We start from the raw sequence: 26027 nt of genomic DNA, 5'->3' as shown, positions 1-26027 counted from the left end.
AAGGAAGACAATACACCTCTTTTAACAGCATTTGGGAGGCTGTGGTTGCTGCTTTAGTAAAAGTTGATCGTGAACAGATCAAGAAACTAAAAGACTGCATGGATGGAAGGCTCATGGCAGGTATTGAAAAAAAGGGTGGCTATATCGGTCACTGAATATTTTTGAAAGGACAGAAATGTTATTTAATTTTCATTTTGTGTTACTTATTTGTTGCACTTACTCTAAAAATGTAGAATAAACAAGTGAATAGGATAAATATTTTTTTGTAATTTAGTTGACTAATAATTCTGCACAGTAATTGTTGCCTTATAATTGTGCACACTTATTTATTCCCCTGAGAAAGGGGAAACATTCAGGTTTGAGGTTCAATTACATTTTGGATTGACTGAGTGCATTGTGTTTGTTCAACAATAAAATAAATCTTGAGGAATACAATTTGCCTAATAATTGTGCACGCAGTGTAATATGTCTCAAACTCAAGGTCTTATTCTAAATGTTGCAAGGCAGGAGCCAGGCGCAGGATACGGAGAATGGGTTTTAATAATATAGCTGCACAATACACTTGAAAACCACAAGTTCATTTACAGAGGAAATCCTATACAAATAGATTTACACAAAAAAAACAACGGGGCAATAACTGGAATAAATGTACGGTTGAAACAGCGTATGATGTCAACGTGAACACATAACGAGGAACACAATAAGTAATGATAGTAAATGAGGATCAGAGGTGTGTCGGTGGTGACAGGACAGTACGTGGTGTGTTCAAGACAAAGTGTTATGAGGTGTTGGGAAACTGGTGGTGACACTAGGCTGGAATATGGAACCAGGGGAACGATGGTGGCTAGACGGAAATAAAATCTACAGGATTACAGGGGAACGGTGACTCGTCTACAGGATGGTACATCTCCAGAAACCGTGTTGGTCACCCCTGCACTACACAACCATGCAGCTCATAGTCCAGGTTCAAAGCAAAGTTCTACATTGCTAATTAGCCATGTATTATGGTGAAACTTACACAAATAAGGATTACTCAAACATTCTTTACTATTTGCTATCGATACATTTATCACTCGTACATACCCTTAAAAATACTTTATATGCATTCAATACTTTATAGCTCACCTGTAATTAAATGCTTTTTGCAATAAAATCTATCAGCCTTTTAGATTAGATTCAACTTTATTGTTATTGAACAGTACAAGTACAGTAGAATGAAATTCAGTTAGCATCTAACCAGAAGAGCAAATAGAGGAGGGCAGAACATTTACAAGTATTTAGTATATGTACAGTGAGGGATTATTTTTTTTAATCCCCTGCTGATTTTGTAAATTTTACCACTGACAAAGAAATTATCTGTCTATAATTGTAATGGTAGGTTTATTTAAACAGTGAGAGACAGAATAACAATTAAAAAAATCCAGAAAAACGCATGTCAAAAATGTTATAAATTGATTTGCAACTTCATCCTGTCTCAATCAGAAAGATTTCTGGCTCCCAGGTGTCTTTTATATAGGTACCGAGCTGAGATTGGGAGCACACTCTTAAAGGTAGTGCTCCTTATCTCAGTTGGTTACCTGTATAAAAGACACCTGTCCACAAAAACAATCAATCTGATTCCAAACTCTCCACCATGGTCAAGACCAAAGAGCTGTCCAAGGATGTCAGGGACAAGATTGTAAATCTAGACAAGGCTGGAATGGGCTACAAGACCATCGCCAAGCAGCTTGGTGAGAAGGTGACAACAGTTGGTGCAATTATTTGCAAATGGAAGAAACACAAAAGAACTGTCAATCTCCCTGGGTCTGGGGCTCAATGCAAGATCTCACCTCATAGAGTTTCAATGATCATGAGAACGGTGAGGAATCAGCCCAGAACTACAAGGGAGGATCTTGTCAATGATCTCAAGTGAACTGGGACCATAGTCACCAAGAAAACAATTGGTAACACACTACGCCGTGAAGGACTGAAATCCTGCAGCGCCCGCAAGGTCCCCCTGCTCAAGAAAGCACATGTACAGGCCCATCTAATGTTTGCCAATGAACATCTGAATGATTCAGAGGAGAACTGTGTGAAAGTGTTGTGGTCAGATGAGACCAAAACCGAGCTCTTTGGCATCAATTCAACTTGCCGTGTTTGGAGGAGGAGGAATGCTGCCTATGACCCGAAGAACACCATCCAAGTATTTACAAGTATTAAGTATTATGTACACTCACCTAGAGGATTATTTAGGAACACCTTTTCAATTTCTCATTAATGCAATTATCAAATCAAACCATCACATGGCAGTTTGCTTCAATGCATTTAGGGTGTGGTCCTGGTCAAGACAATCTCCTGAACTCCAAACTGAATGTCAGAATGGGAAAGAAAAGGTGATTTATAGCAATTTTGATCGTGGCATGGTTGTTGGTGCCAGGACGGGGCCGGTCTGAGTATTTCACAATCTGCCTCAGTTTACTGGGATTTCACGCACAACCATTTCTAGGGTTTACAAAGAATGGTGTGAAAAGGGAAAAACATGCAGTATGCCGCCAGTCCTGTGGGCGAAAATGCCTTGTTGATGCTAGAGGTCAGAGGAGAATGGGCCGACTGATTCAAGCTGATAGAAGAGCACTTTGACTGAAATAACCACTCGTTACAACCGAGGTATGCAGCAAAGCATTTGTGAAGCCACAACACGCACAACCTTGAGGCGGATGGGCTACAACAGCAGAAGACCCCACCGGGTACCACTCATCTCCACTACAAATAGGAAAAAGAGGCTACAATTTGCACGAGCTCACCCAAAATTGGACAGTTGAAGACTGGAAGAATGTTGCCTGGTCTGATGAGTCTCGATTTCTGTTGAGACATTCATATGGTTAGAGTCAGAATTTGGCGTAAACAGAATGAGAACATGGATCCATCATGCCTTGTTACCACTGTGCAGGCTGGTGGTGGTGGTGTAATGGTGTGGAGGATGTTTTCTTGGTACACTTTAGGCCCCTTAGTGCCAATTGGGCATCGTTTAAATGCCACGGCCTACCTGAGCATTGTTCTGACCATGTCCATCCCTTTATGACCACCATGTACCCATCCTCTGATGGCTACTTCCAGCAGGATAATGCACCATGTCACAAAGCTTGAATCATTTCCAATTGGTTTCTTGAACATGACAATGAGTTCACTGTACTGAAATGGCCCCCAGTCACCAGATCTCAACCCAATAGAGCATCTTTGGGATGTGGTGGAACGGGAGCTTCGTGCCCTGGATGTGCATCCCACAAATCTCCATCAACTGCAAGATGCTATCCTATCAATATTGGCCAACATTTCTAAAGAATGCTTTCAGCACCTTGTTGAATCAAAAGTATTAGGTATAGTGTGTGTTACAAGTGGGATAATAGTTGTTTGGGTACAAATGGCAATTTCTAAACGGCATTCAAGATGTGCAAACAAGGCAAATGAAGGAGTGATGTATGAAGGTAGCATGTGCACCCAAGATGAAGGGTCACAGTGTTCTTTGGTTGACAGAGTTCAGCAGGGTTACAGTAGATGAGAAGGAACTGATCCTGAGCCTGCGGGTGCGAGACCGAAAAGACCTGTACCGCCAGCCTGAGGGAAGGAGGTCAAACAGTTGGTGGCATGGGTATGAAGGTCCCTGATGGTCCTTCATGCCCTGCGCAGACAATGCTTCCGCTGGGGGTCTGAGAGGGCAGGAAGCTGGGCACCAGTGATGTGCTGGGCGGTTTTCACCACCCGTTGCAGGGCCTTCTGGTTGGCTATGGAGCAGCTGATAAACCACACTGTGACGCAGTTTGTCAGAATGCTCTTGATTGTGCAGCGGTAAAATCTTGGTGGACAGGTTGGCATTCTCAAAAATACAGGCGATGCTGTGCCTTTCTGACCAGGGCTGAGGTATTGAGGGTCAAGGAGAGGTCCTCGGATATGTTGACAACCAGGAATTTGAAGCTAGACCCAGGCTCTACCTCAGTACCATCGATGAGAACTGGGGCGAGGCTGCAGCCTTCCTGTAATCCACAATGAGCTGCTTGGTTTTCTTTGCGTTGAGGGCCAGGTTGTTGTCAGCACACCATGCCGCCAGGCGCATGATCTCTTCCCTGTAGGCAGACTCATCATTGTCACTAATCAGGCCATCGTCTGCAAACTTGACGATGGTGTTGGAACTATGTCCAGGAACACAGTCGTGGGTGAAGAGGGAGTACAGGAGAGGGCTCAGCACAGCCTTGTGGAACACCAGTGGATCAGGGTGGAGGAGGTGAGGTTGTCTAACCTGACAGAATGGGGTCATTTGGTTAGGAAGTCCAATGTCCAGTTGCAGAGAGAGGGGCTGATCCCCAGGTCATGGAGTTTGTTGACCAGCCTAGAGGGGATGACCGTGTTGAATACTGAGCTGAAGTCTATGAATACCATTTTCACATAGGTGTTAGCTTTGTCCAGGTGGGTCAGGGCAGAGTGGAGAGCCGTGGAGATGGCTTCCTCTGTAGACCTGTTCGACTGGTAGGCATCCTGGTATGGATCCAGTCTTGGGGGGAGGCAGGGCTTAGTGGGCCAGAACATTCAAAGCACTTCATGATTGTGGGGATGAGTGCAACCGGTCAGAAGTAATTCAGGCTAGATGCAGTCAACTGCTTCGGCACTGGCACAATCGTTGCAATCTTGAAGCACAATGGGACAACCACCGGGTCTTGTGACACATTAAAGATGTCTGTAAAGACCTTGGCCAACTGCCCAGCACATGCCCAGGGATGCCATCGGGACCAGCAGCCTTGCGTGCATTCACCCTGCTAAGTGCAGATGACATTTCTGCGGTGGATAATCTGAGGCAGGGCGTCAGGGAGGAGTTCAGCTTTAATGGCTGGCTCTTTGTAGTGCCTATCGAAGTGTGCGTAGAACCTGTTTAACTCATCGGTGAAGGAGATGTCGCTGGCTGTGGGGGTAGGGTTCTTTGGCCGGCAGTCAATGATGGCTTGGATGCCCTGCCACATGCATCGAGTTTGGTGTTGTTGTGGAAGTTTTCTTTGATACGCAGTTTGTGGTCATTTTTAGCCATCTTGATGCCCCTTTTCTGATTGGTCCTGGATAAGCTGTAGGCCTCCGCATCGCCGGATCTGAAAGCAGCGTTGCTAGCCTTAAGCAGTTGTCGTACCTCTTGGTTCATCCATGGCTTCTGGTTCGGGAAGGTCTTTATTAGTTTACGGGTTTGTGACATTGTTGATGCGGATGTTGATGTAGTCTAGAACGGAGGACGCATATGTTTCAATTTCCTTATGGGAGTCAAGAGTGGCTTGAGTGGCAAACAAACTCCAGTTTTTGTGTTGAAACGGGTCCTGTAGAAGTGAATCTGACACTTCTGGCCACACTTTGACTTTCCTCACGGATGATTTTACACATTTGATGAGGGGTAAATACTTGGGGAGTAGAAATAGTGAAAGATGGTCAAATTGCCCCAGGTGGGGGTGGGGAATGGCTTTGTAAGCTTCCGGAATGTTTGTGTACACATGGTCTAGTGTATTGTCTCTGGTTGGGCAGGAGACATTTTGGTGGAATTTTTGAAAAACTGTTTCAGATCCGAATGAATGAAATCCCCTGCAATCACCAAAACACTATCTGGGTGTTCTGTCTGCTGTTTGCTAATGGCAGCCTCCACTTCTGTCATTGCTAGCTTAGCATAAACATCCGGGAGTATGTAGAATGCCATAACAACAATAGATGTAAACTCCAGAGGCATGTAAAAAGGCCTGCATCTAATCATGAGGTATGTTGTTGTTAAGCCTCGTTTCCATGAAAATCACAACGCTGCAATCCATAAACCATTCTTGTGAGATGATTCTCGGTTGTATTTCCATCTTATTCGCCAGTGACCGCACCTTAGCGAGGAAAAGACTAGGTAGTGAAGGCCGATGGGGGGGCTAGCATTAACCTAGCCTGGATACCTCCACACTTCCCACGTCGTTGTTTACGAAGCTGCCTCCGGGCACCACCATTTGGCAATGTGAATAGCGTCCCCCGGGGCATTCTCACAATCTCCGGTGGGAGGTGAAAGTTGTCAAAAACTTCCTGTGCCTAGTGCTCCGATGTCCAGGATTTCTTGTTGGCTATATAGAGTGTTTGCTAGGCTGTAATGAGTGAATAAGCTAAGAACTATTAAGTAAATTACTGCTAATTTGCAACATTTGGGTAGACACTGAGCCGTGTGATGCATACGTGCAGCCATCTTGGTCTTTTAGTTACTGGTCGGACGCTGAAATCATTATGCAATCTGCTGCATGCTTAAGCAGTTCACTTTATTAGCGTAGTTCATAAAGGGACAAGATTACTGAGGATTTCAATGCACAGGTACTTTAAGCTTCTGAGCTTAATTTTTAACCACACATTAGACAGCCCAATCTATAAGCATTCGGACATTTGTGTTGCCTCTATGCTCCAGCAAATTGGATTTTAAATTAAACAATGACTACCCCAGATAGCAATGAGTCTGCGGACCGGAGGCGGTCCTCCAGAGACAGTAGAAGCGTCAGAATGTCTAAATCGCAAACACGTTTGCCGGCTCGCTGGCGGCTCGCTGGCGGCCAACCGCCGTAATACAGAAGGCGGACCTTCCGCGGCAAACGCTATTTTCGAGCGATCTGCCACTTTTATATATATATAATATTTATAGCATGCAGTTTATCGAAAATAATGATTGATCAAACCAGACAAATTTCCATTTGGTGTTTTAATTCCACATTTCAAAGTACAGTAACTGTCATTCAAACAAGATGTGTCAGATCACTGAAATAAATAACAGGCAGAAAAAAATATACATATAAATACACACTACAGAACATGCAGGTTTCCAATAACATTTTGGTAAAAAAAAAACAGCCATACAAGCAAATTATGACACAAACACAATAATTGTTAATAATATAAAGAGGTCAGCTCTGGGATGAAAATAATTACCAGTAAACATAAGTAATGAGGATATTTGGTACCAAAGAATGTGCAGGATACCAAATAAATCGAGGTATAACATCACATTTTCAAGCCATTTCTAACAATAGGAAAAGTGGTAATAATTTAGAGTAAAGCTCTAAAGTAGAATAGACCATTATAATGGCATTGCTGACCTGGAGCACAAGATTTACACCGTGCTGCAATAAGATCTGTGTCTCTTCTATCTGTGATAAACAAAACTTGACACATATATAAAAATACGGAGGTAAAAACAGTAGTAGAACAGACCATTATAACTGCAATGCTGACCTGTGGCACAAGGATTTACAAGCTATATTTATCAATAGAAAAACAGTTAAGCACTGTGACGGAATGAAAAATGCTGATGTTAAAAACAGAGTAAGTAGAATATTTGGTACCAGGTAATGTGCAATGTCAAGTATCAGATATATGAAATAGTATTTCCAAGCTATTAGTAATAGAATAACAGTTAAGCACACTGATGAAATGACAGTAGAATTTTGGTACTAGTTAATGTGCAATATCAAGTAACAGGTATGAAATAGGATTTACAAACTATAATAGAATCGTTAAGACGGAATGAAATAAGCCAATACTAAAGTTAAAATACAAAAAAAAAACAGGGTGGATTTGGTGAGTGTAGTCTGGCACTTCTGGCTTCTTGAAGTTACTGACTGCAGGATAAAGAAAGTGTTCCATTTCAGTGATGCTGGGGTGTCAGTAGTCAGCCTAGGTTTAAGGGGTTGGCTGTGGGTCCTTCTCAGCTGTGCGGCGCCTTTTTCTGCCTTCACGGTCAGATGCTCCTTTCCGGTAACGCACCTACAGGGGTTCCCAGAATAAAAGAATAAAGTAGTCAGTCCTGGTCCCTCAAATACTAAACTACGACATTTATATCTAGGTCTACTACATGTACAGGTATTAAACTAACAACCACAGGTGTTGTTTGCAAGTTGTACCTGATTGCCCAGTGAAAGCAAACGTCTTCAACGTTGTCCCTACTGGCTTCACCTGCTCTTGAAGTGAGCTGCTGTCATCCGAAGCTACAAAGTCAAAGGCATATGGTAATTCTGAACCTACATTACACACAAAAAAGTACAATTTAAGAGAGAGTGCACGTTCTCACCTGCTTGTGCATTGCATTCCCTCATGGCTTGGTTCTCCTCCCTCAGAGCTTGGTTTTCATTCTTGAGTCTCTGGAAATCTACATAATTTTTTTTTAAAAACTACTAAAGGCAATATTTTCAATACTGTTAAAACACTGGACAATAAGACATAGGCCTAGAATATACCTTCATAGCTGAAAACTTCGTGCTGTACACGAGATGCCAGGGGCGTCCAAGGGCCAATAACAAAGCGATGACTTTCTCCTATTGATAATCATTGACGTGAAAATATGTTTGAAGTAATTGCATACATTTAATGAATTGGACTTAAATGTCAAACTTAGTTTAGCGCAACGTATTACATACCTCTAGCGTTTTCACTCATATGCTGCCAGGGTAAATTTGCTGCTGGGGGTGTAAAGCTTAGTACTTGACGAGCTGGGGGAACAAACATAACAGCTTTAATTTCACTGCAGAGATTGCATATTTAGTAATGAAACAATAATTGAACTGTGCAAAGCTAATGGAATGTACAACACACCTCGACACCTTTCATCCAGAAAGTAAAGTGCCCTAATGAAAAACAGATTATGGATAAAAGGATTCCTAATCTTAAATAGAAGCAATAGTTTCCAAGACAAAAAACTTCGCAAATAACATCACTTACTTGTACTCAAACTCTTGACTCTGTGAAGTGGAGTCTGGATTACTGGGAAGAAACCTGGTTCTGAGAAAGAGGGAACAGAAATCACAAATTAAGCATCACAGCAATACATTTTACATACCAGCTCTGAAGTCTACAGATGGCTCAACCTTTTCCTGGTTTTCTGGAATTGATGCAACTTCTGTAGCATGTAGTGATTCAAGTGAATGTCCTGTTTGTCCCTCTCAACTCTTTTCAATATTATTTTCCTTCTGGCCCAGTAACTAGACATTGTGACTAACAATGCATTTACCTTTAAAGCCAAAACGATTGACCAATAGTAGGTCTCTTGGGTGAAGATAACCGGTTATGCTCTGGCCAAGGTATCTGCAAGAAAACGTGAACAAAACCGGATTGTTAACGTTAGGAATATACAGTAGCCATGCTGTGGGGGGGAAACATTATCAGCCAAATGTGGAACAGTGAAATTGTTAAAAATAAAAGGTATTCACCGAGTGTTGTGATTCAAGTGAACACAGAATTTTCCTCAAACATAAAAAGTACAGCAGTTCGGAGAATTAGAAATCATAATCGCCTTAAATCCAGTACAGTAGCAACACAGCACAAAACTTGCTAGCCACAGTGTGTACTGTAACAAAGGCAAAACAGCATGTGCTAGCTAACACTTACTAGCCACTCTAGTTACTGGACTAGCAGCATACTTGTTCAGGCAAACAAAATAATTTAAACAACATATATACATCGTTATTTTTGTAAGAAAACACTAAAAGTTAAACTTAGTCTTTCTAGATGTAAAGCTTTTGCTACCTACTATAGTTCGTTAAAATTATACATGTACTAGCAACATTGCGTAAACAAGGCTACTTTAGCTAGTTAGGCAAGAACAAATGGACAGAAAAAGTCCCATACAAAAATACCTCTTGGGGGCGCTATAAACATCACCAATGTTTCTCACGATTTTGATGTTAATAAAAACACACTTAAACGACATCTCCTCCGATACCACTGAACAGATTTGGTTTACAATTGGTCTAAAGGGTCACTAGACCATTGTCTTTAAAAGTTATCTCATCTTCATCCGCTTATCCGGTATCGGGTCCGGGGACAGCAGCTCCAGCAGGGGACCCCAAACTTCCCTTTCCCGAGCCACATTTGCCAGCACTGACTGGGGGATCCCGAGGAGTTCCCAGGCCAGTGTCAAAATATAATCTCTCCACCTAGTTCTGGGCCTACCCCTGGCCCTGTGGTGTTGTGGGAACATCCCAGTCCTTCAATATTGTGACCCCAGTTCGATTCCCTTCTCAGACATACCAAATTCTGTGTCTCATAAATGTTTATCCACTAGGTGCTTTTTAGCCTTCACACAACAATACATATCTGTAATACCATGATTTTCATATATTTGAGAGAATAATTATATTACGTGAACATTTTATACTGTTAATGTTTTCCAAAGAAAGGAACCATCAATGGAGTGATTGGAGTCATTGATTTAGTTACAAGTAGGCTGTATAGCTATTAGCTATATAAGTCTTTGTGCAAGACTACTCTTTAGTTCCGTTAATAAATGTTCTGTTGTCTATGTTATTTCAACAAAAATGTAATGGCTGAGGTAAAAGCTGCATTCTGCTGTTTAAATAGCGTAATGATTAAAGACAGTCTGCCACATAGAAAACATATTGAAACCTGATTGAAACCTGCCAGCAACAACAATATCCATCCCTTCTAATCTGCTGAACTAAGATTGCCTGGTTCCTTTTCTGGTTTCAAGGTCGTTTTGTTTTGTTTTGATTTCCTCTTCTTCGATTGGACATCCTGACTACTAGTGGCATTGGGCATTTTTAAATAGTTAAACATTTCTCTAGTGAGAGCATGCAGTGAGATGCTTCCTGTGCCCCGCTTGGCTCCCTGAAACGCTGCTTGCAGCTTTAATTATTTTAGTAATTTATTTACTTCGTTTTCAGAACCATTGCGGTTTTTATTGACTTTCTCTTTACCATTCCAACTAGGCTGATAACATTATCCTAAATGTAATGTAGATTTCGTTAATGTCATGCTTCAATGGTGATCACTGACCATTCAAATGTTTTGATATGCATCTGAATAATAAGGGAAAATAATAGACTAAGTAACATGCAAAACCCCTCAATTAAGTGCAATAAAGCACTCTCTTCCCCATTCATTTTTAGAACAGACAGATGTTTCATTCAGTCAGTGAACACCTCAGTCAGTGAACACCCTCCAGTGATTTAATAACATTATACACTCACCTAAAGGATTATTAGGAACACCTGTTCAATTTCTCATGAATGCAATTATCTAATCAACCAATCAATCACATGGCAGTTGCTTCAATGCATTTAGGGGTGTGGTCCTGGTCAAGACAATCTCCTGAACTCCAAACTGAATGTCAGAATGGGAAAGAAAGGTGATTTAAGCAATTTTGGGCGTGGCATGGTTGTTTGTGCCAGACGAGCCGGTCTGAGTATTTCACAATCTGCTCAGCTACTGAGATTTTCACGCACAACCATTTCTAGGGTTTACAAAGAATGGTGTGAAAAGGGAAAAACATCCAGTATGCAGCAGTCCTGTGGGCGAAAATGCCATGTTGATGCTAGAGGTCAGAGGAGAATGGGCCGACTGATTGAAGCTGATAGAAGAGCAACTTTGACGAGGTATGCAGCAAAGCATTTGTGAAGCCACAACACACACAACCTTGAGACGGATGGGCTACAACAGCAGAAGACCCCACTGGGTATCACTCATCTCCACTACAAATAGGAAAAAGAGGCTACAATTTGCATGAGCTCACCAAAATTGGACAGTTGAAGACTGGAAGAATGTTGCCTGGTCTGATGAGTCTCGATTTCTGTTGAGACATTCAGATGGTAGAGTCAGAATTTGGCGTAAACAGAATGAGAACATGGATCCATCATGCCTTGTTACCACTGTGCAGGCTGGTGGTGGTGGTGTAATGGTGTGGGGGATGTTTTCTTGGCACACTTTAGGCCCCTTAGTGCCAATTGGGCATCGTTAAATACCACGGCCTACCTGAGCATTGTTTCTGACCATGTCCATCCCTTTATGACCACCATGTACCCATGCCTGGTTCCTCTGATGGCTACTTCCAGCAGGATAATGCACCATGTCACAAAGCTCGAATAATTTCTAATTGGTTTCTTGAACATGTCAATGAGTTCACTGTACTGAAATGGCCTCCACAGTCACCAGATCTCAATCAAATAGAGCATCTTTGGGATGTGGTGGAACGGGAGCTTCGTGCCCTGGATGTGCATCCCACAAATCTCCATCAACTGCAAGATGCTATCCTATCAATATGGGCCAAGATTTCTAAAGAATGCTTTCAGCACCTTGTTGAATCAATGCCACGTAGAATTAAGGCAGTTCTGAAGGCGAAAGGGGGTCAAACACAGTATTAGTATTGTGTTCCTAATAATCCTTTAGGTGAGTGTATAGCTATGGTGTAACTATGAGAAAATGCCCTCACTATTTATTATATACAGTTAGGTCCGGAAATATTTGGACACTGACATAATTTTCACTATTTTGGCTCTGTTCGCCACCAAAATTGATTTGAAATGAAACAACCAAGATGCAATTGCAGTGCACACGTTCAGCTTTATTTCAAGGGGTTGAACAAAAATACTGTATGAAACATTTAGGAATTGAAACAATTTTCATACACAGTCCCCTTTATTTCAGGGGGTCAAATGTAATTGGACAGATTTACACAATCATAAATATTAAGGAAATTTCGGATACCTGATGCATTCTTATTGATTAAAGGACTGAATCCCATTGTTTAGATAAATAGAGGAATGTGGGAGAGGGGATTTGGTATTTGTCCTAGGGGGCATTCTTGATTGGTAACAGTAGATTATAGGGTTAATCGTAAATCCGTAGGTTGTCTAGATGCTTTAAGTCCCTCTCAAGGGTTGAGAAGGTTACCCAGATGGGGGAGGACAACATGTGACTTGTTTGAAGCCTAGGGTATCTTATAGAACAAAGGGAATGTGTTGTATTGACATAAGACAGATGGGCAGCATCTTACCACACCCCTTTTCCCTCCTTATATACTGACGATTGTCCTGTACTAATTTAGAGATTATTCATTGTTACTTTGTAACCTATGTACTCTCTCCTTGCAAGAATAAACTGTTTATTGTGCATTTGAGTTTTCCTCTGTCTTACCCCAATTTCGCAAATCGTTTTGACTTTAGAAATTGCCATCATATAAATAAAATGTTTATTTTTAATGCTTTGTCAATAATCCTTTGCCGGAAATGACTGCTTGTGTCTAGAACCCATGGGCATCAACAAACACTGGGTTTTCTCCTTTGTGATGCCTTGCCAGGCCTTTACTACAGCTGTCTTCTATTGGTGTTTGTTCGTAGGCCTTTCTGCCTTAAGTTTGTCTGTCTTCAGCAAGTGAAATGCATGCTCAATCGGGTTGAGATCAGGTGATTGACTCAACAATTGCAGAATATTCCACTTCTTTGCCTTAAAAAAACTCCTGGGTTGCTTTCACAGTATGTTTTGGGTCACTGTCTATATGTAAAGTGAAGCGCCGTCCAATCAACTTCACTGAATTTGGCTGAATCTGAGGAGACAATATATCCCTATATACTTCAGAATCCATCCAGCTGCTTCTGTCTTCTGTCACATTATCAATAAACACTAGTGACCCAGTCCCATTGTAAGCCAAACATTTTTTGTGAGATAAGGACAACCATGAGGTGGGCTGAGATAAGATGGATCACACACACACAGACTGTCCTACAGCTACAAGCGGAGTCTACCCTGGGGTCCCGCACGTCTACAGTGATGCCTGGTTCCTGTGAGCTGGACTAATTCTAGTCCTGATGATTCTGCCATGAGATGGAGAAGGCAACCTCCAACCGAGAGGATGGAGGCGATGAAAAGCTCCGGTTCTGGACGTTTACTGGGGCGCAGAAAGACCAACTGGATGACATCATGCCACGTTGATTGGGTCCATACCAGGTCCATCTCATCTGCTGTCCAGTTAGCTGAGAGAGGAACCTGGGGTCGACGACACACGCTACAGGAGGGCTTCAGTGTTTAAAGGTTAGGCACAGTGAATTAACTAAGGCCCCGGTTCCAGCTGAAGAAAAACAGCCCCAAAGCATGATGCTGCCACCACCATGCTTCACTGTGGGTATGGTGTTATTTGGGTGATGTGCAAGTGTTATTTCTGCGCCAAACATACCTTTAGGAATTATGGCCAAAAGTTTCAACCTTGGTTTCATCAAGGTTCAAGGAGTCTTTATTATCCCTGAGGGGCAATTCGTTTTGCAGCAAAATAAAGTGCAACATAAACGACACATAAGCCATACATACAACAGACACTATCGAAGGAGAACACAAGTAAATACATACTACACAAAGGTCCACATTGAATTATTAACAAAACCTATAGCAGCAGGAACAAAAGAGTTTTTGTGTCTGTTTGTCCTGCATTTAGGCAGACAGAATCTGCGGCCGGGCCGTGGAACACTGGACCAGCTCTATACCCTCTACAGGGTGTTGGAGGGTTCATGGGAGTTTGCCCAACCAATCCACATGTGTTTTGTGGATTTGGAGAAGGCATTCGACTGTGTCCCTCGCGGCATCTTGTGGAGGGTGCTTGGGGAATATGGGGTCCTGGGTCCTTTGCTAAGGGCTGTCAGGTCCCTGTACAACCGAAGCAGGAGCTTGGTCCGCATTGCCGGCAGTAAGTCAGACTTGTTCCCAGTGCATGTTGGACTCCGGCAGGGCTGCCCTTTGTCACCGGTTCTGTTCGTAATTTTTATGGACAGAATTTCTAGGCGCAGCCAGGGGCCGGAGGGTGTCAGGTTTGGGGACCACACAATTTCGTCTCTGCTCTTTGCAGATGATGTTGTCGTGTTGGCCCCTTCTAACCAGGACCTTCAGCATGCACTGGGACGGTTTGCAGCCGAGTGTGAAGCGGTGGGGATGAAAATCAGTACCTCCAAATCCGAGGCCATGGTCCTCAGTCGGAAAAGGGTGGCTTGCCCACTTCAGGTTGGTGGAGAGTGCCTGCCTCAAGTGGAGGAGTTTAAGTATCTAGGGGTCTTGTTCACGAGTGCGGGAAGGATGGAACGGGAGATTGACAGACGGATCGGTGCAGCTTCTGCAGTAATGCAGTCGATGTATCGGTCTGTCGTGGTGAAGAAAGAGCTGAGCCGCAAGGCGAAGCTCTCGATTTACCAGTCAATCTACGTTCCTACTCTCACCTATGGTCATGAGCTTTGGGTCATGACCGAAAGGACAAGATCCCGGATACAGGCGGCCGAAATGAGCTTTCTCCGCAGGGTGGCCGGGCGATCCCTTAGAGATAGGGTGAGAAGCTCGGTCACCCGGGAGGAGCTCAGAGTAGAGCCGCTGCTCCTCCACATCGAGAGGGGTCAGCTGAGGTGGCTTGGGCATCTTTTTCGGATGCCTCCGGAACGCCTTCCTGGGAAGGTGTTCCGGTCCCGTCCCACCGGGAGGAGACCCCGGGGAAGACCTAGGACACGCTGGAGGGACTATGTCTCCCGGCTGGCCTGGGAACGCCTCTGTGTCCCCCCGGAAGAGCTGGAGGAAGTGTCTGGGGAGAGGGAAGTCTGGGCATCCCTGCTTAGACTGCTGCCCCCGCGACCCGGCCCCGGATAAGCGGAAGAAGATGGTATGGTATGGTATGGAATCTGCGGCCAGACGGCAACAACATGAAGCAGCTGTTCAAAGTGTGGCTTATATCAACCAGGACTGACTGGGCCTTCTTCAGGGTCCTTGTCGCGTATAGAGATTTTAAGTCAGTCAGAGAGTTCAGGGAAATTTTTCCACACACTTTAGTAATGTTTTGCAGCCTGTTTTTGTTTTTAAGAGTGAGGGACCCAAACCAGCTCACAAAGGCAAAGGAAATAATAGTTTCAATAAAACAACAATAAAACATCCTCATAAAGGTCTTATCGACATTAAAATTGCGAAGTTTACGATAAAAAAACATACGCTGGTGTGCTTTTTTACAGACAGCGTCAACCTGAGGCTCGAAGGTGAGTTTGTCGTCTATTATAATACCGAGGTATTTGTATTGCTTCACCACTTCGATAGCTTGATCATTAATAAGGGTCGGAGAGAGGGTGGGGGGATTCTTCCTAAAATCGATCAGCATTTCTTTAGTTTTTGCCGCGTTGATGTTCATAAAAGACGACTTGCACCACGCTGTAAAATCATTTAAAGTAGCGCCATACTCGGGGTCGTTGTGAGTCAGCAGTGACACTATTACTGAGTCATCAGCAAACTTAATGATGTGACGCCTGGCGTGCTGGCTTTGGCATGCGTTTGTATATAAAATAAATTAGATAGCGGAGAGGACGCAGCCCTGGGGGGAACCAGTGGAGGAAAAGAGAACATCGCATAAGATGCTATTCACTCTCACGCGTTGTGACCTGTCAGTTAAAAAGTCCATCAGCCAACAAATAAGACTATGATCAATATTAAAAGTATTCTTTAAGATCCCTGCCAAAATATGTGGTTGAATGCAATTAAAAGCTGAAGAAAAATCAATAAAAAGCAGCCGCACAAAGCTCTTTGCACCCTCAAGATGGGTATAGATCAAGTTAAAAAGAGTACATGCTGCATCTTCCACTCCCCGTTTTGGTCTGTAGGCGAATTGAAGCGGGTCTAGTAGATCCTGTACAGAGTTCAATAGTTCATCTTTCACGATCTTCTCTAACGTCTTCATAACGAGGGACGTGAGTGCCACAGGCCTAAAGTCATTAAAAGACTCTGGAGTCTTATTTTTAGGCACCGGAACAATAATTGAGTCCATAACAGACCATAACACATTTTCCCACGTGCTTTTGGGGGACTTGATGTTTGTTTTTGCAAACTTCAGCCGGGCTTGGATGTTTTTCTTTGTAAGAAAAGGCTTCCGTCTTGCCACCCTAGCACATAGCCCATTCTTATGAAGAATACGGGAGATTGTTGTCACATGTAACACACAGCCAGTACTTGCCAGAAATTCCTGCAGTTCCTTTAATGTTGCTGTAGGCCTCTTGGAAGCCTCCCTGACTAGTTTTCTTCTCGTCTTTTCATGAATTTTGGAGGAACGTCCAGTTCTTGGTTATGTCTCTGATGTGCCATATTTTTCTACACTTGATGATGACTGTCTTCAATGTGTTCAATCGTATATTTAATGCTTTGTAAATTATTTTGTACCCTTCTCCTGACTGATATCTTTCGACAATGAGATACCTCTGATGCTTTGGAAGCTCTCTGCGGACCATGGCTTTTGCTCTGAGATGCAACTAAGAAAATGTCAGGAAAATCCTACTACAACAGCTGAACTTTATATGTGATTGATTAGAGTCACTTTAAATTATGGCAGGTGTGTAATGACTTGTATTTAACATGACTTTGAATGTGACTGGTTAATTCTGAACACAGCCACATCCCCAGTTATAAGAGGGTGTGCACACTTATGCAACCAGGTTATTGTAAGGTTTTTATTTTTCATTTTTACCCATCAAAGATATCAGATTGTTTTTCAATTGAATTGTTCACATTATAGGTCACATTAAAAGTGGAAAAAGTTCTGACATGATTTATCTTTGTCTCATTTGTCTCATTCATCACAAAAACCTGGCATTTTAACAGGGGTGTGTAGACTTTTGATATTCACTGTATGTCCCAGTCACAATATTGTCACATTTCTCTCACTCCCAATGATGCGCTAGACAGAATTTTGTGGAATAAAGACAATCGTATTCCATTTTGCATTTATAAGTAGTTTTAAAAGGCCCACAGAGGTCATGATAAAATGATTTTCAGCCAACAGGTATCAAATCAATAATGTTCCATCTGAAGGACATCCGTAACCTCAAACAAACAATGGGGTCCATGCCTTATTCCCTTCCATGGACCATTTCTTTGGAATTCCCTTCCTGAATGTCTCATGGCTGTTCAGACTGTTGTGGCTTTAAAAGCAGGCCTTACATTTACATAGCTTATTCTCTGTCAACCTGCCATGGTTCAAGAATGGAGGAATGTTCACAGTGACTCCTGCAGGAATCAAGTTCTGGATCAATAAACCTTGTCAGCTGAAAGCATGTCTCCAGATGTGAAAAGTTTCCCAATCCCTGACATCTGGACACTGGCTTTGTCAGACACAGATCCTGGATACAAATCACTGCAGTATGTGATCACAGCATTGTGTGATTCTCCAAGGAGTAGCTTGAAGGAGTGAATTGAACGGTATACAGAGTAGGTCTGTTTCTGCTGATCCATACAACATGGTGTAGCAACCTCTATGTCGGTGCAGTCAATGATTATTCTGCAGTTACTGCTGGACCCCTGAAAAGACACTGGCAAAGATGTTTTGTTCATCTCCCGACTTAGAACAGTTATGTCAATGAAAAAAAGCTTATGGATCACATGAATGAAAGTAATTGTATCATTACTGACAGTGCTTGCACTACAAGAGAATAATTGAGCAAGGTGCAAGTTGGTGTAGTCGTGATGCAATTTCATAAGCGCCATAAATACTTGATCCTGAAATGAGAGCACCTCTACCTTCCACTTAGCATAGTAGGCAACAGAGCCCTTGAATCTTTCCAAATAGTCTACAATGATGTTGAACATATTTATGTCTGGAAGACTTGTTTCCATCCTGATAACTTGATCAGACAGCTTTGATGCAGAATACCTGTTGTGGGTATAGAGCTGATTCTCCTGTAGAACCTTTAACTGTGCAAATGTTTACTTAAGGTGCACATCAGTGAGAACATTCTCTTTGACTCTCCTCTGAAGAGTGGCAACATGGGGGCCTCAAAATAACAAATGACCTGAAAACAAAGCTTGTTCAACATTATGGTTTAGAGGAAGGCTACAAAAAGCTATCGCAGAGATGTAAACTGTCAGTGTCCACTGTAAGGAACATAGTGAGGAAATGGAAGACCACCAGCACAGTTCTTGTTAAGGCCAGAAGTGGTAGGCCAAGTAAAATAAGGAAGGATGGTGAGAACGGTCAAAAACAGACCACCTCCAAAGACCTACAACATCATCTTGCTGCAGATGGTGTCACGGTGCATCGTTCAACAATTCAGCACACTTTGCACAAGAAGAAGCTGCACACCCGCCACTGAGTCACTTGAGGTATGCAAACGCACATTTGGACAAGCCAACTTCATAGATTGGTCATATTTGGTCATAACAAGGGGCGTTATGCATGGCGGCAAAATAACAAAGCGTTCCAAGAAAAACACTTGCTACCCCACAGTAAAATATGGTGGAGGTTCCATCATGCTATGGGGCTGTGTGGCCAGTGACGGTACTGGGAATCTTGTTAAAGTTTAGGGTTGCATGGTTTCCACTCAATATCAGCAGATTCTTGAGAATAATGTTGAAGAATCAGTCACAAAGTTGAAGTTACGCCGGGGCTGGATATTTCAACAAGACAACGAACCAAAACACTGCTCAAAATCTACCCGAGCATTTATGCAGAGGAACAAATACAATGTTCTGGAATGGCCATCCCAGTCCCCAGACCTAAATATCATTGAGAATCTGTGGGATGTCGGGCTGTCCATGCTCTGCAACCATCAAACCTAACTGAACTGCAGATGTTTTGTAAGGAGGAATGGTCCAAAATACCTTCATCCAGAATCCATACAATCATTAGAGACTATAGGAAGCGTCTAGAGGCTGTTATTTTTGCAAAAGGAGGCTCTACTAAATATTGATGTGATTTTCCGGTTGGGGTGCCCAAATCTATGCACCTGTCTAATTTTAATTTGATGCATATTGCACATTCAAGCAAAACTGTACCAGTAACAACAAATATAGCTGCAAGCAGCAATTAAGTGGTCCAAGATATAAGGATGCCATACAAGGATAGGCCTTATAGGTTGTATGGGCCGGTTTGTGTTCGGGATTAATGAGCGTTGAATGTGATTTTCTGGAACCACACCCCCAAATGGCCAATAGGCACCAGACACTGCTCATGTCCTTTCCTTGTCATACCAAAGATGCATACCAAAGATGGTAAGAATCGGAAGAACGGATGTGGAGATATGCTTTCACTTCCTGTGAAATTGTTTTGAAATATATATATTTTTGAGTTGCTATTGATGGGCAGTATCCACATGCTATTTGTGAAGTTTCTTGGAAATGGGACGAACGGCCTAGGACTACTACCCAAAGGTATGTTTATCAGGAAAATCTAAATAGTGAAAAATGCAGTCAGCCGGAAATGAAAACAGCCTTTTGCAAAGTTCTACAGCACCTGTTTCCATGTCATATTATGCCCGTTTTATGTCTGTAACACAATTGGGGCAAAAGTTTAGTATTTAAATCTAATTTAAATCTAATCTTTGGCCACTAGGTGGCACTAAAAGCATTGGCCTATGGGCGGGGCAAAGCGGTCCAGTGTCACTGTGGCAACTTGATCTGATCATGTTAAACGCATAGCTGTTAGCACTTGCAGGAACTTTTACAGTGGGGAGAACAAGAATTTGATACACTGCCGATTTTGCAGGTTTTCCCACTTACAAAGACTTACAATGTAGAAGTCTGTAATTTCTTATCATAGGTACACTTCAACTGTGAGTGACGGAATCTAAAACAAAAACCAGAAAATCACATTGTATGATTTTTAAGTAATGAGTCCAAAGATTTTGGTCTGGAGACTGGCTAGGCCACTCCAGGACCTTGAGATGCTGCTTACGGAGCCACTCCTTAGTTGCTCTGGCTGTGTGTTTCGGGTCGTTGTCATGCTGGAAGACCCAGCCACGACCCATCTTCAATGCTCTTACTGAGGGAAGGAGGTTGTTGGCCAAGATCTCGCGATACATGGCCCCATCCATCCTCCCCTCAATACGGTGCAGTCGTCCTGTCCCCAAAAGAATGTTTCCACCTCCATGCTTCACGGTTGGGATGGTGTTCTTGGGGTTGTACAGATCCTTCTTCCTCCAAACACGGCGAGTGGAGTTTAGACCAAAAATCTCTATTTTTGTCTCATCAGACCACATGACATTCCCGCATTCCTCCTCTGGATCATCCAGAAGGTCATTGGCAAACTTCAGATTGGCCTGGATATGCGCTGGCTTGAGCAGGGGGACCTTGCGAGCGCTGCAGGATTTTAATCCATGACGGCGTAGTGTGTTACTAATGGTTTTCTTTGAGACTGTGGTCCCAGCTCTCTTCAGGTCATTGACACAGAAAGGGGACACAGGAGGCGTCCAGAGCGGTGCACCTTTTGTGGCAGAAGGGGGCACTACGCGGCATATTGTCACCTGCGCCTCTCGGGTCCAGGAAGCGGTAGCGCAGGTACAACCCTCATCCACACTGTCCACCTCACAAGTGCACATTCCTGTGTTTTTCCCTATGTTCCCCCCGCTTACAGCCCTCATATTGGACATCTGACCGTTAGGGTCGGGTTTCGTGCGTCAGGCTACCATTCCGGTTACCATGACGACTCAGCACACCCATACCAAACAGATCTCCTTCTAAATCATAGACACCTCATCCTCTCCTGTCGTCGACCCCAGGTTCCGCTCTCAGCTACCTGGACCGCAGATGAGATGTACCTGGTATGTACCCAACCAGCGTGGCATGATGTCATGCAGTTGGTCTTCCGTGCCCCAGTAAACGTTGTCCAGAACCAGAGCTTTCCTTATCCTCCATCCTCTCGGTTGGATGTTGCCTTCTCCATCTCATGGCAGAATCATCAGGACTAGAATTATTGCAGCTGTCAGGAACCAGGCATTACTGTAGACGTGCGGCACCCCAGGGAAGAGTCCCCTCGTAGCTGTAGGACAGTCTGTATGTGTGTGTGTGTGTGTGTGAGATCCATCTTATCTCAGCCCACCTCACAGTTGTCCTTTAAGCTAAACTCAGTCTCTCTGGGTCCCAGCTGAATCGCTTCCAAGTGTCCTGTACCTGTCAGTGAATTCACCTTGAGAAAGTTAGTTGCAACTGCACAGTACACAATCAGAAATATGTCCATTACATTAGCGTGTTGCATCTTGCTACCAAACACTCAAACCTATATTTCCAATGTCTTTCTGCTTCCTTTGTTTAAATAGATTAGAACAGTAACAGTATAGTTAAAACATTAACATTTCTGGTGCTTCTGTCCTGCTAGTGTAGCAAAATAACAATTCCACTCTTTTCTATAGTTGCTTTAACAACCAACAAATAACAAAACAACACAAAGAACAGAAGAACACAATTTTCCATTTCCTATTAGTAGTTCATGAACATTTCTCAGTTCACCTAACCAGATCTCAGTTGGTATATAATTACATCTGATTGTGTTGTATCGGAACTACTATCAAATTCACCATTGTTTCACATAAATGATCAAATACCTTATTGCAGATCAAAACATTTCTCAACATCTTGAAGCTCAAATGACGTAACTGTTATTTAACCTTTAATTACTCCACCAAATGTTGCATAGTGTCAGTTTCTTCTAAGCACTGACACATAAGACATTGTTATCCTGTCATAAATCATGACCCCCCTCCCTTTATGGCCTATCTCCCCAAAGCTCACCCTGGAGTGGGGGATGGTTTACCAACCTAAGGATAACAGACCCTAGTCTTGAAGAATGGTCCCCTTATCAATAAGGGACACATTAGTGTTATCTTGAGAAACAAACCAGCTAGGCAATAGCAAGCAAACTTTTTTGTCTCATCATTCACACCTTAAAAAAAAACATCTGTTAACCACTAACATTCCAATTTTTGCCTACTAGGACAGAAATTAAGTACATAGGTATACATGTCCATAAAAATAATGAAGAGTCATTGAATATGTAAATAAACATGGAATTGACATTTCCGGTTCCTTTGAGTCAAAACCAGAATAATGAACACCAAGTATTCAATGTAGCCGAATTAGAATACCCAATTTTTATAATGTCACCAATAGGTCTGTTTCTCTTCTAAAGAGTCCAAACAAGTCAAAAAGACTATGTAAAACTTCTCAACTTGGTTTTCTAGAATAGAACTTGATGCAGAAGTACTTTCTCAGTTTCAATTAAACATATCAAACCTTAGTAAACATGTAAGGAATAACAAAAATGTGCTCCCTGCACATTTTAACCCACTTATTCCATAATGCATGAGATTAATATGATTACTTCTATTCAAATATCACAAACAAACTGAACAGTCACATTCTCATTGTCACTATTCATCCCATCAAATTAGTTATTTCTTAGCTAAACCAAATAAAAATGGTAAGATGTATTCTACTCAAACATAATCATGTTAGATTTTGTATAAAACAAACTTTTTTCCTAAAACCCAAACTAGACAAACACTGTGAACAGACACTGAGGGATGCTGATTTTAACAGATGCCAATTTTCTGTTATAACTATGGAAACAGAAAAACTAAATTTTTCACGTAACTCATTAAGTACCTATTTAATTCGCTTTGAACTCTAAGTTCAACTCTTTTTCATTATAGATAATAATTTCATATAGTCCCCCCCTGCTTTCACGACAGAGTCAACAGAAAATTACTCCAAGCGTGAAAGCAGAAGCATTACAGGATGGACGTGAAAAAGAAAATTGACAGTTGAGATGAATCTAACATTCACTCAGTAAAAATTCGCAAACTGAATACCCATCAAAAACAAATGTGAAAATGATAAAGACATCCACAAAGAAAATCAAAAAACCAACTGTGCCACACGGACATATTCCATGCAGCGACACCAAGATTGTTCTAGATATTAACAATGTGGGATTACTTTTGTTCCCCCTACTGTTGCTGTGTTGATAAGATTAGCGATTTTTTTGTTGTTGCGAAAAGCAACGATATTAGATGGGTAGAGCAATAACTTTGAACTTTCAGTTAACATGGGATATCAGCTAAGTTGGGCACATGACGTCTCTTACTACAGACAGTCTGAAGACCATGTCACGTTTTTGTGTGAAAACTTTCCTTGGCTTCAGGAAAGGGGGCAGACCCCTTTGGTTGGCCTTTACCAACCTTTCCCCCTCAAATCAAAGTAGTTTATTTAATTTGAGTTTTCTGACTGTTCTCACCTGTGGTAATTTCCCCAATATGAGTATGTTCAGTTTTGGGTTAATCAAACATTTAGTGCAAGCTAACTATGTTTTCCTCTCAATAGCTTTCATGTTGAAATGTATGGTTTTGCAACATACTTGTAGTGAGGGTAAAGATCAACTCTCAAGAAAGGCCAAGTTAACAGAGAACAGATGCATGAAGTCACCAAAATCAAGGAACAATCAGGGAGTGATCCCCAGGATACTCCAACCTAGATCTCTAAATACAGTCACATCAATCTACCCCATTTTTCAGTTTACCAGGTTAGAATTTAAACGCCAGTAACAAGCATCAGGCGTAGGTCTGAAAACACAAGAATTATCCCAGTTATCATTGTAAATACAAACAAAGCGAAAGTAAATCATTTAACCAAACTCAATTCAACATTTAAAATACAACATTAAAATATCTAATATTACGGTCTTTGGCAATGTGGGGAATAAACGGGCCGTGGCTAGTGTACCCACTGTTGCAGGCCATGACTATATTGGATGCAATTCCAGTCTACATGGGAAACGTGTGTCCTTAACGTTTAAAGACTAGCGCCATATTGTTCTTCATTCTACTTCACATAAGGAGAAACGCAATATTTTAACCTGTCCTAATGAATTCACGAGACCATTTTCTACCAAAGTAGAAAAGCATAATTGCACCAATTTCCAATATATATATAATTATATTTAGGACATTATTCTCGTATACAATCCTAAGTTATAAGGCGAAATCCTCCACGTGTGCCAGCCACCAGCACAACACAAGAAGGCAAATTTCAATTTTGCGGATTCGGCACTAAGGAAAAAGCCGAAAGAGTGGGCCTCGCCAAAGAATCACATTGACGACGCAATGAGTGCATTCAACCAAGTGTACACCAAACAAGCAAAACCAGGCAAATTAAAAACGTCAAGGTTTACAACAATCTCGGTAGACGAGATCAAATATTCCACGAAGGAATACACAATGCAGCCAATCAGAACCCTCGTGCACAGGGAATACTAAAATGGACAAATGCATTTACTAGGTCGACCATAACCAGATATATTCACAAATGCCCTGGACTCGGGCCATGACCGTATACGGAATCGGTGCACGCGAATATACAGCAATAAGGCTCAACCATAACTGCATATTTTAACGATAAGGTCCAACCTCAACTGCACAATTATTTTCAGGATATGGAACAAAAACTAGAGTTGCTATAACTGAAATACCCTAAAAATAACTTATAGTTACCATACGTTCTCAAATCCATCAATCATGACATACCGAAACAAACCATCTAGTTTACTAAATCCTAAGAAAAGGTATAAATCCTGTATAATCTAAGTATGTCAGGGAAAAAAACAAGGCTGTGTCAAGGAATGATCTCACCAGTCGATGCTCTCTGGTCTGTCTCCTCTGACCGTCAGCAACCCTCCCTCAGGCGGTTCAGCGTTCCTGCGTTTTCCTGTTGGATCGCTCACGGCGAGGCCAATGAGGCAGCCGGAACTGTCACTATTCTTGCAGGAAAACAACATCTAAACAGCCATCGTATTGATTCCCACTGGTATCTTCCCAAATCTTAATGTCTAGTCAAATGTCTAGCGGTAGCTTCATATATTTAAACATAGTGGTTAGTATAGTCTCTTCCTCAAACCCGGGTCTGTAGTCTTCTTTGGTCTCAGTCGCTGCAAACACCGGAGATTACGGATCTGGTGTTTACAACTCCCCCTTTTTGGAACTTTTCCTGACCCGCGTAGACTCTCTCAACACTTCCAAAGTGCAGTAAAACAGCCTCCAGACTGCCTACTGCATCACCACGTTCACAACAAAAAGGTCCATAGAGCGAAAGGAGTCGGGGGCGGGATGGGACCACGCAAACCTCCAAGGAGTCCCAGCGACCGGCCTGACGGAACACTGCAGGAGGGTGGGGGCGGTCAGAGGGACGACCCATCCAACCTGAGCGAAAAGAACTACAACACAGAGATCAACAAACCCCACACAACCTTCCCTAAAGTTTCCAGACTTTCTACATACCGTAGCCTACGCCGTCCTTATACTGCAGATTTTCAAGCGCACTGTGCTCTTACCACCTGAGTTAAACATTTCAGCCCGGGCCCCTGTACTGATGAAACCCAAAAATTATTTAAGCCGGGCGCCCTGACTCTCACCCTTTTCGTAGCTAGCTCACGAGCAGGGGAGGATTTAGGCTCTGAGGAC

This window comes from Esox lucius, chromosome 4 (assembly GCF_011004845.1).
Source record: "Esox lucius isolate fEsoLuc1 chromosome 4, fEsoLuc1.pri, whole genome shotgun sequence".
NCBI classification, from domain to species: domain Eukaryota; kingdom Metazoa; phylum Chordata; class Actinopteri; order Esociformes; family Esocidae; genus Esox; species Esox lucius.
This window is presented reverse-complemented; position numbering follows the sequence as displayed.